We start from the raw sequence: 17,370 nt of genomic DNA, 5'->3' as shown, positions 1-17,370 counted from the left end.
TACAGGGATCACAGTGTACACAGAGACACAACAGGGACACAGGGACAGCTTCCAGTTCCAGTAGCACCTGCTGTAGCTAGTATATACCGGAGTTAGTTACTGTAGCTAGTATATACCGGAGTTAGTTACTGTAGCTAGTATATAACCGGAGTAGGTACTGTAGACAGTATATACCCGAGTTAGTACTGTAGCTTAGTATATAACGGAGTTAGTTACTGTAGCTAGTATATACGCGAGTTATTACTGTAGCTAGTATATACCGAGTTATTACTGTAGCTAGTATATACGGAGTTAGTTACTGTAGCTATTATATACCGGAGTTAGTTACTGTAGCTAGTATATACCGGAGTTAGTTACTGTAGCTAGTATATACCGAGTTAGTTACTGTAGCTAGTATATACCGGAGTTTAGTTACTGTAATAGTATATACCGGAGTTAGTTACTGTAGCTAGTATATACCGGAGTTAGTTACTGTAGCTAGTATATACCTGAGTTATTACTGTAGCTAGTATATACCGGAGTTAGTTACTGTAGCTGTATATACCGGAGTTAGTTACTGTAGCTAGTATATTACCGGAGTTAGTTACTGTAGCTAGTATATACCGGAGTTAGTTACTGTAGCTAGTATATACCTGAGTTAGTTACTGTAGCTAGTATATACAGAGTTAGTTACTGTAGCTAGGTATATACCAAGAGTTAGTTACTAGCTAGTATATACGATAGTACGTACAGTATATACCGGAGTTAGTTACTGTAGCTAGTATATACCGGAGTTAGATACTGTAGCTAGTATATACCGGATTAGTTACTGTAGCTAGTATATACCTGAGTTAGTTACTGTAGCTAGTATATACCGGAGTTAGTTACTGTAGCTTGTATATACCGGAGTTAGTTACTGTAGCTAGTATATACCGGAGTTAGTTACTGTAGCTCGTATATACCGGTTAGTTACTGTAGCTAGTATATACCGAGTTATACGTAGCTAGTATATACCGGAGTTAGTTACTGTAGCTGTATATACCGGAGTTAGTTACTGTAGCTATTATATACCGGAGTTAGTACTACATATATACCGAGTTAGTTACTGTAGCTATATATACCGGATTAGTTACTGTAGCTAGTATATACCGGAGTTAGTACTGTAGCTAGTAATACCGGAGTTAGTTACTGTAGCTAGTATATACCGGAGTTAGTTCTAGCTTAGCTATATATACCGGAGTTAGTTTACTGTAGCTATAATATACCGAGTAGTTACTGTAGCTATATATACCGGAGTTAGTTACTGTAGCTAGTATATACCTGAGTATACTGGCTAGTTATACGAGTTATTACTTACTAGTATACCGGAGTTAGTTACTGTAGCTATTAATAACCGGAGTTATTACTGTACTAGTATATACCGAGTTAGTTACTGTAGCTTATATACGAGTATTACTTAGCTAGTATATACCGGAGTTAGTTACTGTAGCTAGTATATACCGGAGTTAGTTACTGAGCTAGTATATATCGAGTAGTTACTGTAGCATAATACGGAGTTAGTTACTGTAGCTATTATATACCGAGTTAGTTACTGTAGCTATTATATACCGAGTTAGTTACTGTAGCATATATACCGGAGTTAGTTACTGTAGCTAGTATATACCGAGTCAGTTACTGTAGCTAGTATATACCCGAGTTAGTACTGTAGCTAGTATATACCGGAGTTAGTTACTGTAGCTAGTATATACCGAGTTAATTACTGTAGCTATATATTACCGGAGTTAGTTACTTAGCTCGTATATACCGGCTTATTACTGTAGCTAGTATATACCGAGTTAGTTACTGTAGCTAGTATATACCGGAGTTAGTTACTGTAGCTAGTATAACCGGAGTTAGTTACTGTAGCTAGTTATACCCGAGTTAGTTACTGTAGCTGTATATACCGAGGTAGTTACTTAGCTAGTATATACCGGATTAGTTACTGTACATAGTATTATACTGAGTTAGTTCGTAGCTAGTATATACGGAGTTAGTTACTGTACTAGTATATACCGGAGTTAGTTACTGTAGCTAGTATATAACCGGAGTTAGTTACTGTAGCTAGTATATACCGGAGTAGTTACTGTAGCTAGTATATACGGAGTTAGTTACTGTAGCATTATATACCGAGTTATACTTAGCTATATATACGATATTACTGTAGCTGTATATACCGGAGTTAGTACTGTAGCTATATATACCGGATATTACGTAGCTATTATATACCGATTAGTACTGCTAGTATTATATACCGGAGTTATTACTGTAGCTCGTATATACCGGAGTTAGTTACTGTAGCTAGTATTATACCGAGTCAGTTACTGTATACTATATATACCGGAGTTAGTTACTGTAAAAGTATATACCTGAGTTAGTTACTGTAGCTAGTATATACCGGAGTTAGTTACTGTAGCTAGTATATACCTGAGTTAGTTACTGTAGCTAGTATATACTGGAGTTATAACTGTAGCTAGTATATACCGGAGTTAGTTACTGTAGCTAGTATATACCGGAGTTAATTACTGTAGCTAGTATATACCGGATTAGTACTGTAGCTCGTATATACCGGAGTTAGTACTGTACTAGTATAACCGGAGTAGTTACTGTAGCTAGTATATACCGGAGTTAGTACTGTAATGTAGATATACCGAGTTAGTTACTGTAGCTATATATTACCGGAGTGAGTACTGTAGCTAGTATATACTGGAGTTAGTTACTGTAGCTAGTATATACCGGAGTTAGTTACTGTAGCTAGTATATACCGGAGTTAGAGCTGGTCACGATATCTCTGTGCATTCAAATTGCCATCGATAAAATGCAATTGTGTTCGTTGTCCGTAGTTTATGCCTGCCCATACCGTAACCCCACCGCCACCATGGGGCACTCTGTTCACAACGTTGACATCAGCAAACCGCTCACCCCCACACAACGCCATACATGTGGTCTGTGGTTGTGAGGCCGGTTAGACAAATTCTCTAAAACGATGTTGGAGGCAGTTTATGGTAGCGAAATGAACATTAAATTCTCTGGCAACAGCTCTGGTGGACATTCCTGCTCTCTCAAAACTTGAGACATCTGTGYCATTGTGTTGTGTGACAAAACTMCACATTTTAGAATGACCTTTTATTGTCCCCAGCACAAGGTGCACATGTGTAATGATCATGCTGTTTAATCGGGGCGGCAGGTAGTCTAGTTGTTAGAGCGTTGGGCCAGAAAATGAAAAGTTGCTGGATCAAATCCCCGAGCTGACAAGGTAAAAATCTGTTGTTCTGCCCATGAACTAGGCAGTTAACCCACTGTTTCCCGGTAGGCCGTCATTGTAAATAAGAATTTGTTTTTAACTGACTTGCCTAGTTAAATAAAGGTAACATGTAAAATCAGCTTGTTTATACGCCACACCGGATGGATTATCTAGGCAAAGGAGAAATGTTCACTTAAAGGGATGTATACAAAATTTGATAGAAATCAGCCTTTTGTGCGTATGGAAAATGTTTAGGATTTTATTTCAGCTCATGAAACATGGGACCAACACTTTACATATTTTTMGTTCAGTGTACATCACACAAAGACACAACAGGGAAACAGGGACAGCTTCCAGTAACATCTGCTGTAGCTAGCGAAAGACAATGTCGAAAACAAATGTAAACCTATTGATTAAAATTTACAACGAGGTTACCTTTATAAGGGGTTTCAAATGTTGTTATTAAGGGTTATTTAATCATCGTATAAATACATTCTAAATCATTAATAAATTGAGACACAACAAGGACTGCCAGTAACAGCTGACTAGTTAGTAACTGCYGCTACACACAAACATCAACAACATCACCCCCTGCCGAGACCAATATTCTTCCACCTTCTCCATCTCCAGCAAGACTCTATTCAACATGACCTCAAACTGCGCCAATCTGCTCTTCTCTGTCCCCCACGGCCTTTCAATATTCAAATAATAATACATTTGATTCTTCCACCGTCCCAACGATGGAGGAGGATCACTTGGTTTTTCAGCAAAAACTTTTTTCAAAATGATTGACAAYAAAAGTAAAGGTCCAACCCATTGGGTATCTCATCACATCTGTATATGCCATGTCTTGAAATATGCAGATAGACAGATTAAAAGTAAATTCATATTGTAAAACATCTGACAGCCAGCTTTCTAACTCTGCCCATAACTTTTGGACTTCCCAGAAGGTATGAATCATTGAGTCACTGTTAGATTTACACTTAAGACATGACTATGCCATTGTGCTGTAGAATTTGTTAATTGTGTCTCTTGTATAATAAATTCTAGACATTAGTTTATACTGGATTAAGCGTACATTTTTGTTTACTGTAATTTCGTTAGTTATGTTCCAACACTCCCTCCATATTGTTCCAATATCACTTATTTTTAGGTTTTGGTTCCAATAGTTTATACTTTTTCTAAGAGATTGTAAGTAGGATAGGCTTTCTGCAAGGTTTTGTATATCTTACCTAGCACATTTTTCTGACTCAAAAATAATTCCATCAACATTGCTCTGATGTCCAAAAGATTACAGATCGAAATTTTGTGATACAAAACTTAAGTTGCATGTATTTGAAAAATGTCTACATTGGTTAGTCCAAAATTGCTTTTTAATTCTGTCATGGAAATAATTGTATTTCCTATTACCAAGACAGTTTCTATGGCTTTAGTTTTTCATGTTGGCCAATTTATCGGTGAATTCTGAAAAGCTATCCAAAGATTGTTCCTTCCTTAAAACCATCCTCAGACTATTTATTCTATGAGTTTTATTATAAAGTATCTTATGGCCGAGTATACGTTTTTTATAGTATGTCTTTGGTGGGGTAATTGGTATTACCGAAAATAAATATAAAAACTTTGGGAGCCATGCCATTCTAAAGAGGTTTATTCTGCCTGTCAGATTAATGGGAAGATTGTTCCATTTACTTAGACCTGCTTTTATGTTGTTGAATAATGGGATAAAGGTATCTTTATATATTGGTTGTTTGTTGTCACTTATTAAGCATCCTAAGTATTTTAAAAAAATGTTGTGGTCCACTTAAAGGATTCCTGAGGCGGCAGGTAGCCTAGTGGTTAGAGCGTTGGACTGGTAACCGAAAGGTTGGAAGATCGAATCCCTGAGCTGACCAGGTAAAAATCATGTTGTTCTGAACTTGAACAAGGCAGTTAACCTACTGTTCCCTAGTAGGCTGTCATTGAAAACAAGAGTTTGTTCTTAACTGACTTGCCTAGCTAAATAAAGGTGCATTTTTTTTTTTTTTACTGCTATGAAGTTTTTTTCCACGTTAATTTTATATCCTGAGATTTTAGAGTTTTCTGATTTTTTTTTAAACAAGGGTAGCATTGAGTTTTCAATAATATTATTAGTCAGGTATATCAGGAGATTGTCAGCAAATAAGTTAAGTTTATATTCAGGTTTAACAACACTGATACCCGTTACGTTTGGATCTTATCTAATTCTTTCTGCAAGCAGTTCAATTGCCAGTGAAAACAAGAGGGGGGAGAGAGGACATCCCTGTCTTGTGCCCCCTCTTATAGCATTTTCATCAGATAATGTATTATTTATGTATATTTTTGCTTTAGGGCATGTATATATAATTTTTATGAAATGTATTATTTCAGCTGGAAAGTTGAAGACTTTCAAAGTTTTAGAAAAGGCCAGTCAAGATGGTCAAAAGTATTTTTGGCATCAACAGCCATTATTAATAAATCTACATCTTTTTTTTTTTTTTGCGTATTGTATTATACTGAACATGTTCTTGTATTTGTTTGTGTCTACTTTTAATAAACCCTATTTGATTCCTATGTATCAAGTCTGCTAAGACTTTTGCTATTTGTTTGCTTATGAGTTCTGTAATTTATTGTTGCAATTTATTAAACTTATGCATCTGTAATCGGCAGGGGACTCCCAATTTTCCTGGTTTTAATTTAACTGAAATAACTGTTTGATACGTGGAACTCGGAAGCACTGAATTAAGTGACATGTGTGTTGTCATTTGAGAAAATAGGGATGCTACTTTMTCCCAGAATGTCAAATAAAATTCTATTGGAAAGCCGTCGATACCTGGTGCTTTTCTCCATGTGAATGTTTTAATAGTGTCCAATGTTTATTTTGGGGTGATTTCTATTTTTAGTGATCATTTTTTGTCCGCTGATAATMGCTTCAGGGTTATTGAGTCTAAGAAGGCTGTAAGATCAGTCCAACTGTTATTTAATTATGATTTATATAGATTTTCAAAGAAGCTTTTAAAATTGTTATTAATAATAACATAGTTGTTTTTAATTAAAGCAGTTGTATCCTTATCTTTTAACATTATAACTGGTTTGGTGTGTTTTTCGTTTTGTGAAAGCTGTGAGGTATTATCGGGTTGATTTGCCATTAAATAGTATGCTTTATTTGAGTTTAACCTGGAGTTATTGGCTCTCTTCAAAAGTAAAATAAATATATTCATTTTCAGCAGACGCTCTTATGGAGATCGACTTACAGTAAGTAATGAGTGCATACATTTTCATACTGGTCCCCTGTGGGAATCGAACCCACAACCCTGGTGTTGCAAGCACCATGCTCTACTAACTGAGCCACAAGGGACATATTCATACTTATGTTCATAAATTGCATTTTCTTCTTTACCATGTAAATATTTAGTATGTGCTTTTTCTAAGATATACATTTGTATTAAAGAAAAATAAATCACTAACTCAGATTGAACTTTTGCCGAATTTGAGATGATTATCATTTCCCTTAAAAGCATCACAAATTATATGTCTTGGGTCGGCTTGTCTCTGTCCACTATGTCTACATTTGTAATGCTAAAGCTCTTTCATTTTACATTTCCATATTTAACATTTTGGGGTTTTAAAGAGGGGCTCTGTTCATTCTCTATATTCTGTCGCTAAGTGTATTTTCTGTAGGTGTAATTAAGCATGATACAGGAGAATGATCTGATATCACTATCTCATAGATTTTCAAAACCAGTATATTGTTGAGTGCATTTTGGGAAATACCAAATTTGTAAAATCTTGAATAGCTTTTCTTACTTTGAGAGAAAAAGGAGTGTTTTGTAGTTGGGAATAGGAATTTTCCAGTTGTCCTGTAAAATATTTGTAGAGATGAAAATGTTGTCTCTTTGGAGGCTCGTTGAATTAAAAATGCCAGATTTGCCCCTGGGGGATATACAATGAAATCGATATGTATGTTTCACCATGTAAAGTACAATTCAACATTAGAAAATGTCCTTCTTCTTCCATGTGCTGGGATAAAAGGGAAACAGGTGTAGTCTTATTTATCAGGATGCCTACACCTCTGCTGTTACTACAGTAGGTGGAAGCATAGGCCTCTCCAACCTAACTCCTCTTTAAATGTTCAATTAATCTTTTAAAATGTAAGTCTTTAAGTGTTCAAATGTCCCCACCCCCCATAAGTTGGATTTTGTTATCCCTCCCAGCCCCCCTGTCCACATCCCTTGAATAGACCCCCATCTCCACTCTCAACAATAKCTGTCATTGGATCTATAGATAAATATAGATAAATCCTTCCTTCCCCCAAGCCATGCTTGTCCCTCTAAACAGTGGTGTAAAGTACTTAAGTAGTACTTTCAAGTATTTTTACATATATGTCAACAGTCTTTAGAAACTTGTTTGATGCTTCTACTGTGAAGTGGGGCCGAATGAGAGGGGAATGAGTCAGGGCTCTGGCAGAATGCCAGGAGCTCGTGACGCTCGTTCACGTGAGAGCGAGCTCTGTTGCATTTGCTTTTCTGAAGACAAAGGAATTCTCCAGTTGGAACATTATTGAAGATTTATGTTAAAAACATCCTAAAGATTGATTCTATACTTCGTTTGACATGTTTCTACGGACTGTAATATGACTTTTCGTCTAAACTTTTGCCAAGACCTGTCCGCGCGTCGTGAGTTTAGATTGTGTACTGAACGCGCGAACTAAAACGAGTAATTTGGACATAAATGATGGACTTTATGGAACAAATCAAACATTTATTGTGGAACTGGATTCTGATGAAGATCATCAAAGGTAAGTGAATTTTTATAATGCTATTTCTGACTTATGTTGACTCCAACATGGCGGATATCTCTTTGGGTTGATTTGTCGTCTGAGCGCCGTCCTCAGATTATTGCATGGTTTGCTTTTTCCGTAAAGTTTTTTTGAAATCTGACACAGCGGTTGCATTAAGGAGAAGTATATCTTCATATCTGTGAATAACACTTGTATCTTTTATCAATGTTTATTATGAGTATTTCTGTGATTTGATGTGGCTCTGTGCAAATTCACGGGATGTTTTGGAGGCAAAGCAAAAGTAAACTGAGGTTTTTGGATATAAAAATTACATTCAGAGTTTACAACATGATTTATTCATTTTTGTATGGGTTTCCAAGTTGAATGACCTCATAACTAATATTTGTTGTAACAGTGAAAATTGTTTGCCAACAAATAAATTATTGATTAAGTTAATCAGTAACTTAATCAGTAATTTATTTGTTGGCAAACAATTTTCACTGATTAAGCTCAACCTGACAAATTACTTGTCACTTTTTGATTGGCATCAATTAAGGCAAAACATTTTTTAATTAAGATGAGGAAGTAGCCTACACTGTAACTTCCTTCCTTCCTCCGTAGCAGTAGGTTATCGCCACAACGAAGTCATGCATTTGTATGGACCAGGAAGCGTTGGTATCTCTCAGATGACGTCGGGCTGCAACGAGGGGAAAGTTTCATTGTGATCATGTTGACAGGAGATAGAGTGACAGGGAACTCAGGAAATGACTTGAAGGGGCTCTGATTACAGTCAGTTACAAAACACAGCCAGGGGTTCCTTTATTGTGCGCTGCTAGGGCTGTCTGTAGGGCCAGGTGGGTCCACTCAATAGACTAGGGGCTCCGTCCCAAATGAAACCCTACTCCCTATATAGTGCACTACTGTTAACCAGAGCACTACATTGAGAATAGGGTGCCATTTGGGACCCAAAGGAGGAGGAATCCCAGCCGACGGTTTAGAAACAGGTGACAGAACCGGAAGTTGAAATGAATGGCCCCATACCAAATTGGGCATCCTGATCAAAACTGGACAGCATCACCTGCTCATACGGTACATTAGTTATCCTGTTTTAATCTTCTCTTCACTCAATTAGTTATCCTGTTTTAATCTTCTCTTCACTCAATTAGTTATCCTGTTTTAATCTTCTCTTCACTCAATGAGTTATCCTGTATTAATCTTCTCTTCACTCAATGACTTATCCTGTTTTAATCTTCTCTTCACTCAATTAGTTATCCTGTATTAACCTCTTCACTCAATTAGCCATCCTGTAATAACCTTCCCTTCACTCATCCCTCAACAGGTATCATATTCGTCCTTGCTTTCACGCCAATCTATTCTCCAGACATGCCTTCCCGGCTGGCTGTCCATGACATATTCTGTCTGTTTGAGTAGCCTGTTATGGGGTTATTAAACATGACATTTCATAGGAACGGGTGGAACAGACATAAATAGAAAAACGTAAAGTCAAATCTTGTCTCCAAAATGGCACCCTATTCCCTATATAGTGCACTACTTTTATAAGGTCCTGGTCAAGAGTAGTGCACTATATAGGGAATAGGGTGTCATTTGGGACGTACCCTAGATGAACAGCAGGGAGGCATCGTGGGCGGAAGTCAACAGACTGATGATTGACAGCTAGCGTCATCATCATCATTCACCCGTAACAACCATCATCTTTGGATAGTGTTAGAAATATGTACGCACACAAACGCACACAATAAGTAATTCTGACTAGTATTAGGCTCCTTCCCTCCGTACAGCCATTCAAGCTCCACTGCACCGTGAGTTAGGAGTCAGGTTGTATCAGAGTTCAGCTAGACATGGCAGGCTGGAGATGGACTTGACAGTTAGGCAGGAACCATCTGAGAATCACCCTGAACTGGATGTGACGTGAAACATCCTCTGGCCAATCCCAAGGAAAGAATACCTTGCAACGTTTTGGCTGTAAGATTTGGTCGAAAAGGCCAAGTATTAGTGCTCTTCATTTGAAGTCTTAGCAGAACATCGAAAGATCACAACTGTCTATTAAAGAAACAAGACCCAGCATCGGTATCAACAGGATATGTCTAATAACAGGATGTGTCTGATAACAGGATGTGTCTGATAACAGTGTGTCTAGTAACAGGATGTCTAGTACAGGATGTGTCTGATAACAGGATGTGTCTAGTAACAGGAGTGTCTAGTAACAGGATGTGTCTAGTAACAGGATGTGTCTAGAAAGTTGCTGATAAAGGATGTGTCTAGTAACGGAGTGTCTGATACAGGATGTGTCTAGTAACAGGATGTGTTGTAACAGGAGTTCGTAACAGAGATGTGTCTAGTAACAGGATGTGTCTAGTACACGATGTGTCTGATACAGGATGTGTGTCTGATAACAGGATGTGTTCATAACAGGATGTGTCTAGTAACAGGATGTGTCTAAGTGAAAGATGTGTTAGTAAAGGATGTGTCTAGTACAGATGTGTCTAGTAACAGGATGTGTCAGTACAGATGTGTCAGTACAGGATGTGCTAGTAACAGATGTGTCTATACAGGATGTGTTTGATACAGGATGTGTCTGATACAGGATGTGTCTGATACAGGATGTGTCTAGTACAGGATGTGTCTGATAACAGGATGTGTCTGATAACAGGATGTGTCAGTAACAGGATGTGTCTGATAACAGGATGTGTCTATAAACAGGTGTGTCTGTAACAGGATGTGTCTAGTAACAGGATGTGTCTAGTAACGGATGTGTCTGATAAACAGGATGTGTCTGATAACAGGATGTGTCTAGTAACAGGATGTGTCTAGTAACAGGATGTGTCTAGTAACAGGATGTGTCTAGTAACAGGATGTGTCTAGTAACAGGATGTGTCTAGTAACAGGATGTGTTCGTATAACAGGATGTGTCTGATAACAGGATGTGTTATAACAGGATGTGTCTGATAACGGATGTGTCTGATAACAGGATGTGTCTGATAACAGGATGTGTCTGATAACAGGATGTGTCTGATAACAGGATGTGTCTGATAACAGGATGGGTCTGTAACAGGATGTCTAATTAAAGCACGAGCTGGCACACAACCAGAGAAAATGATTTAGAGTAGAGGTGCTAACTAACGGTCAATAAACCGTAAGCTACAAAAATAAAGAGATATATATATATAAACTCCCAGTAATTTATTGGGTAAAACACCAACGTTTTGGCATCACCGTGCCTTCTTCAAGAAGGTTGATGTGTCAACAATCAGCTGCAAGGTATGATCAGTCAGCAGTCCACAAGCTAGGAAAAAGACAAGACACAAATTATACTTATCACTCCTGGAGATATCAGGAGTCCTCTAAATATAGAATGAAGTACTAAAAAGGTATGATTAGATAACCGATGCAGAAAAATTGACATTCTTTTCATAGAATTAGGTGTAGGAGTATTGCTTCCGTCCCTCTCCTCGCTCCTACCTGGGCTCGAACCAGGGACCCTCTGCACACAGACAACAGTCACCCACAAAGCATTGTTACCCATCGCGCCACAAAAGCCACGGCCCTTGCAGAGCAAGGGGAACAACTACTTCAGGTCTCAGAGCGAGTGACGTTACCGATTGAAACGCTATTAGCGCGCACCACCGCTAACTAGCTAGCCATTTCACATCGGTGACATAGGCATAATGATTATGCCTCTAGATTATGTGATACATACTTCGTGCCCTCTCTAATATAATGGGTGTATGGCACACCCGAGTTTACCCTTATGAGGAAGCAGGAAGAAATTTTTGGGTTGACCATATGGGCATCATATCAACTCTCTCTTCCCATCACTCTATCCATCTCTTTCTCTCTCTCTCTCTATGGGACCAGAAGCGTTGGTATCTCTCAGATGACGTCGGGCTGCAACGAGGGGAAGTTTCATTGTGATCATGTTGACAGGAGATAGAGTGACAGGGAACTCAGGAAATGACTTGAAGGGCTCTGATTACAGTCAGTTACAAAACACAGCCAGGGTTCTTTATGTGCGCTGCTAGGGCTGTCTGTAGGGCCAGGTGGGTCCACTCAATAGACTAGGGGCTCGTCCCAAATGAAACCCTACTCCCTATATAGTGCACTACTGTTAACCAGAGCACTACATTGAGAATAGGGTGCCATTTGGGACCCAAAGGAGGAGGAATCCCAGCCGACGGTTTAGAAACAGTGACAGAACCGGAAGTTGAAATGAATGGCCCCATACCAAATTGGGCATCCTGATCAAAACTGGACAGCATCACTGCTCATACGGTACTTAGTTATTCCTGTTTTAATCTTCTCTTCCTCAATTAGTTATCCTGTTTAATCTTCTCTTCACTCAATTAGTTATCCTGTTTTAATCTTCTCTTCACTCAATGATTTATCCTGTATTAATCTTCTTCACTCAATGACTTATCCGTTTTAATCTTCTCTCACTCAATTAGTATCCTGTATTAACCTCTTAACTCATTAGCCATCCTGTAATAACTCCCTTCATCATCCTCAACAGGTATCATATTCGTCCTTGCTTTCACGCCAATCTATTCTCCAGACATGCCTTCCCGGCTGGCTGTCCATGACATATTCTGTCTGTTTGAGTAGCCTGTTATGGGGTATTAAACATGACATTTCATAGGAAGGGTGGAACAGACATAAATAGAAAAACGTAAAGTCAAATCTTGTCTCCAAAATGGCACCCTATTCCCTATATAGTGCACTACTTTTATAAGGTCCTGGTCAAGAGTAGTGCACTATATAGGGAATAGGGTGTCATTTGGGACGTACCCGATGAACAGCAGGGAGGCATCGTGGGCGGAAGTCAACAGACTGATGATTGACAGCTAGCGTCATCATCATCATTCACCCGTAACAACATCATCTTTGGATAGTGTTAGAAATATGTACGCACACAAACGCACACAAATAAGTAATTCTGACTAGTATTAGGCTCCTCCCTCCGTACAGCCATTCAAGCTCCACTGCACCGTGAGTTAGGAGTCAGGTTGTATCAGAGTTCAGCTAGACATGGCAGGCTGGAGATGGACTTGACAGTTAGGCAGGAACCATCTGAGAATCACCTGAACTGGATGTGACGTGAAACATCCTCTGGCCAATCCCAAGGAAAGAATACCTTGCAACGTTTTGGCTGTAAGATTTGGTCGAAAAGGCAAGTATTAGTGCTCTTCATTTGAAGTCTTAGCAGAACATCGAAAGATCCAACTGTCTATTAAAGAAACAAGACCAGCACTGGTATCAACAGGATATGTCTAATAACAGGAATGTGTCTGATAACAGGATGTGTCTAGTAACAGGATGTGTCTAGTAAAGGATGTGTCTAGTGTCAGCAGGATGTGTCTGATTAACAGGATGTGTCTGATAACAAGGAGTGTGTCTGATAACGGATTGTCTGATAAACAGGATGTGTCTGATAACAGGATGTGTCTGTAACAGGATGTGTCTAGTAACAGGATGTGTCTAGTAACAGGATGTGTCTAGTAACAGGATGTGGTTCTGATAACAGGATGTGTCTAGTAACAGGATGTTGTCTGATAACAGGATGTGTCAGTAACAGGATGTGTCTGATCACAGGATGTGTCTGTAACAGGATGTGTCTAGTAACAGGATGTGTCTAGTAAAGTGTGTCTGATAACAGGATGTGTCTGATAACAGGATGTGTCTGATAACAGGATGTGTCTGATAACAGATGTGTCTGATAACGATGTTCTGATAACAGGATGTGTCTATAACAGGATGTGTCAGTAACAGGATGTGTCCTAGTAACAGGATGTGTCTAGTAACAGGATGGTCTAATTAAAGCACGAGCTGGCACACAACCAGAGAAATGATTTAGAGTAGGGTGCTACTAACGGTCAATAAACCGTAAGCTACAAAAATAAAGAGTATATATATATAAACTCCCAGTAATTTATTGGGTAAAACACCAACGTTTTGGCATCACCGTGCTTCTTCAAGAAGGTTGATGTGTCAACAATCAGCTGCAAGGTATGATCAGTCAGCAGTCCACAAGCTAGGAAAAAGACAACAAATTATCTTATCACTCCTGGAGATACAGGAGTCCTCTAAATATGAATGAAGTACTAAAAGGTATGATTAGATAACCGATGCAGAAAAATTGACATTCTTTTCAAAGAATTAGGTGTAGGAGTATTGCTTCCGTCCCTCTCCTCGCTCCTACCTGGGCTCGAACCAGGGACCCTCTGCACACAGACAACAGTCACCCACAAAGCATTGTTACCATCGCGCCACAAAGCCACGGCCTTGCAGAGCAAGGGGAACAACTACTTCAGGTCTCAGAGCGAGTGACGTTACCGATTGAAACGCTATTAGCGCGCACCACCGCTAATAGCTAGCCATTTCACATCGGTGACATAGGCATAATGATTATGCCTCTAGATTATGTGATACATACTTCGTGCCCTCTCTAATATAATGGGTGTATGGCACACCCGAGTTTACCCTTATGAGGAAGCAGGAAGAAATTTTGGGTTAGCCATATGGGCATCATATCAACTCTCTCTTCCCATCACTCTATCACCTTCTCTCTCTCTCTCTCCCTCTCTTTCTCTCTCTCTTCCCATCACTTCTTCCTCCCTATCTTTTCATCACTCTCTCTCTCCTTCTCTTCCATCACTCTCTCCATCTCTCCTTCCATCTCTTCTCTCTCTCTCCTCCACACCCTCTCCCTCTCTCCCACCCTTCTCTCTTCACTCCCTCCACACCCTCTCTCCATCTCTCTCTATCCATCTCTTTCTCTCTCTCTCCTCCCTCCCACACCTCTCTCTCTATCCATCTCTTTCTCTCTCCCCACACCTCTCTCTCCATCTCTTCTCTCCCTCCCACACCCTCTCTCACTCAGTAGGCCTATTTCCATTAGAAAGAGTATTCTACATATCATCCCTTTAAAGCTCTAATTAAAAAGCTGCTATATATCACTCTGAATCCCTGCCTGCTTTCGTCAGTGATCTGGAAATACGCAGGTTGTCCCTCTGCTACCCTGTCACAGGTGGGCGAGGGTCGGGCCTGCATCTGGAACCAAATTAGTTCATTGTTAGGAGAGGACTAGGGGGCTTTCATCTGGGGGGGGGGGTTTAGCATCCCAAATAGCACCCTATTCCCCTATGTAGTGCACTACTTTTTGGCCAGAACCCTACGGGATCACGGTCTTAAGTAGTGCACTACATAGGGAGTAGTGTGCTATTGGGAGACACCCTTAGTCGATGCAGTTCTATCGTTATGGAGTGACGTTATCCCCCCGTGTCGTCATCACCGGCCTCCCAGTACTCATATGCTAAGAAAGGAGGACTCAACACAGATACAGAGACTCTTTGGTGATCACTCATCCTATCGTACCAGGGCAAGAAAATATAATTTGACAGCGATTTTGTGCTTGTTTCCTGAAACATAATATCACAATAGGGTGTTTTTCCATCTTTAAAAAAAGAGATTAACTCACACTCATTCCCACCGCGCTGGGAGCAAAACCAGATTGACAGTAATTCTGTGATTCTTAGAGACATTCATGTTTCCTAAAGCATGAATGGAAAGACGCAAAATAGAAAGTAAACTAATAATAGCATGAAATATACATCACGATTAGGTGAAACACTATTGTATACTAATGCACATACAGTGGGAGAACAAGTATTTGATACACTGCGATTTTGCAGGTTTCTACTTACAAAGCATGTAGAGGTCTGTAATTTTTATCATAGGTACACTTCAACTGTGAGAGACGGAATCTAAAACAAAAATCCAAGAAAATCACATTGTATGATTTTTAAGTAATTCATTGCATTTTATTGCATGACATAAGTATTTGATCACCTACCAACCAGTAAGAATTCCGGCTCTCACAGACCTGTTAGTTTTTCTTTAAGAAGCCCTCCTGTCTCCACTCATTACCTGTATTAACTGCACCTGTTTGAACTCGTTACCTGTATATAAAGACACCTGTCCACACACTCAATCAAACAGACTCCAACCTCTCCACAATGGCCAAGACCAGAGAGCTGTGTAAGGACATCAGGGATAAAATTGTAGACCTGCACAAGGCTGGGATGGGCTACAGGACAATAGGCAAGCAGCTTGGTGAGAAGGCAACAACTGTTGGCGCAATTATTAGAAAATAGAAGAAAATAGAAGAAGTTCAAGATGATGGTCAATCACCCTCGGTCTGGGGCTCCATGCAAGATCTCACCTCGTGGGGCATCAATGATCATGAGGAAGGTGAGGATCAGCCCAGAACTACACGGCAGGACCTGGTCAATGACCTGAAGAGAGCTGGACCACAGTCTCAAGAAAACCATTAGTAAAACACTACGCCGTCATGGATTAAAATCCTGCAGCGCACACAAGGTCCCCTGCTCAAGCAGGGCGCATGTCCAGGCCCGTCTGAAGTTTGCCAATGACCATCTGGATGATCCAGAGGAGGAATGGGAGAAGGTCATGTGGTCTGATGATTCAAAAATAGAGCTTTTTGGTCTAAACTCCACTCGCCGTGTTGGAGGAAGAAGAAGGATGAGTACAACCCAAGAACACCATCCCAACCGTGAGCATGGAGGTGGAAACATCATTCTTTGGGGATGCTTTTCTGCAAAGGGACAGGACGACTGCACCGTATTGAGGGAGGATGGATGGGGCCATGTATTGCGAGATCTTAGCCACAACCTCCTTCCTCAGTAAGAGCATTGATGATGGGTCGTGGCTGGGTCTTCCACTATGACAACGACCCGAAACACACAGCCAGGGCAACATAAGGAGTGGCTCCGTAAGAAGTATCTCAAGGTCCTGGAGTGGCCTAGCCAGTCTCCGACCTGAACCCAATAGAAAATCTTTGGAGGGAGCTGAAAGTCCGTATTGCCCAGCGACAGCCCCGAAACCTGAAGGATCTGGAGAAGGTCTGTATGGAGGAGTGGGCCAAAATCCTGCTGCAGTGTGTGCAAACCTGGTCAAAGAACAGGAAACGTATGATCTCTGTAATTGAAAACAAACGATCTGTACCAAATATTAAGTTCTGCTTTTCTGATGTATCAAATACTTGTCATGCAATAAAATGCTAATTAATTACTTAAAAATCATACAATGTGATTTTCGGGATTTTTGTTTTAGATTCTGTCTCTCACAGTTGAAGTGTACCTATGATAAAAATTACAGACCTCTACATGCTTTTTAAGTAGGAAAATCTGCAAAATCGGCAGTGTATCAAATACTTGTTCTCCCCACTGTATGTAATATATATATATATATATATATATATATATACACACACACCTGTACACACTCATGTATTGATGTCTAG

This window comes from Salvelinus sp. IW2-2015, unplaced genomic scaffold, assembly GCF_002910315.2.
Source record: "Salvelinus sp. IW2-2015 unplaced genomic scaffold, ASM291031v2 Un_scaffold2129, whole genome shotgun sequence".
NCBI lineage: Eukaryota > Metazoa > Chordata > Actinopteri > Salmoniformes > Salmonidae > Salvelinus > Salvelinus sp. IW2-2015.
Note: the sequence above shows the minus strand (reverse complement) of the source record.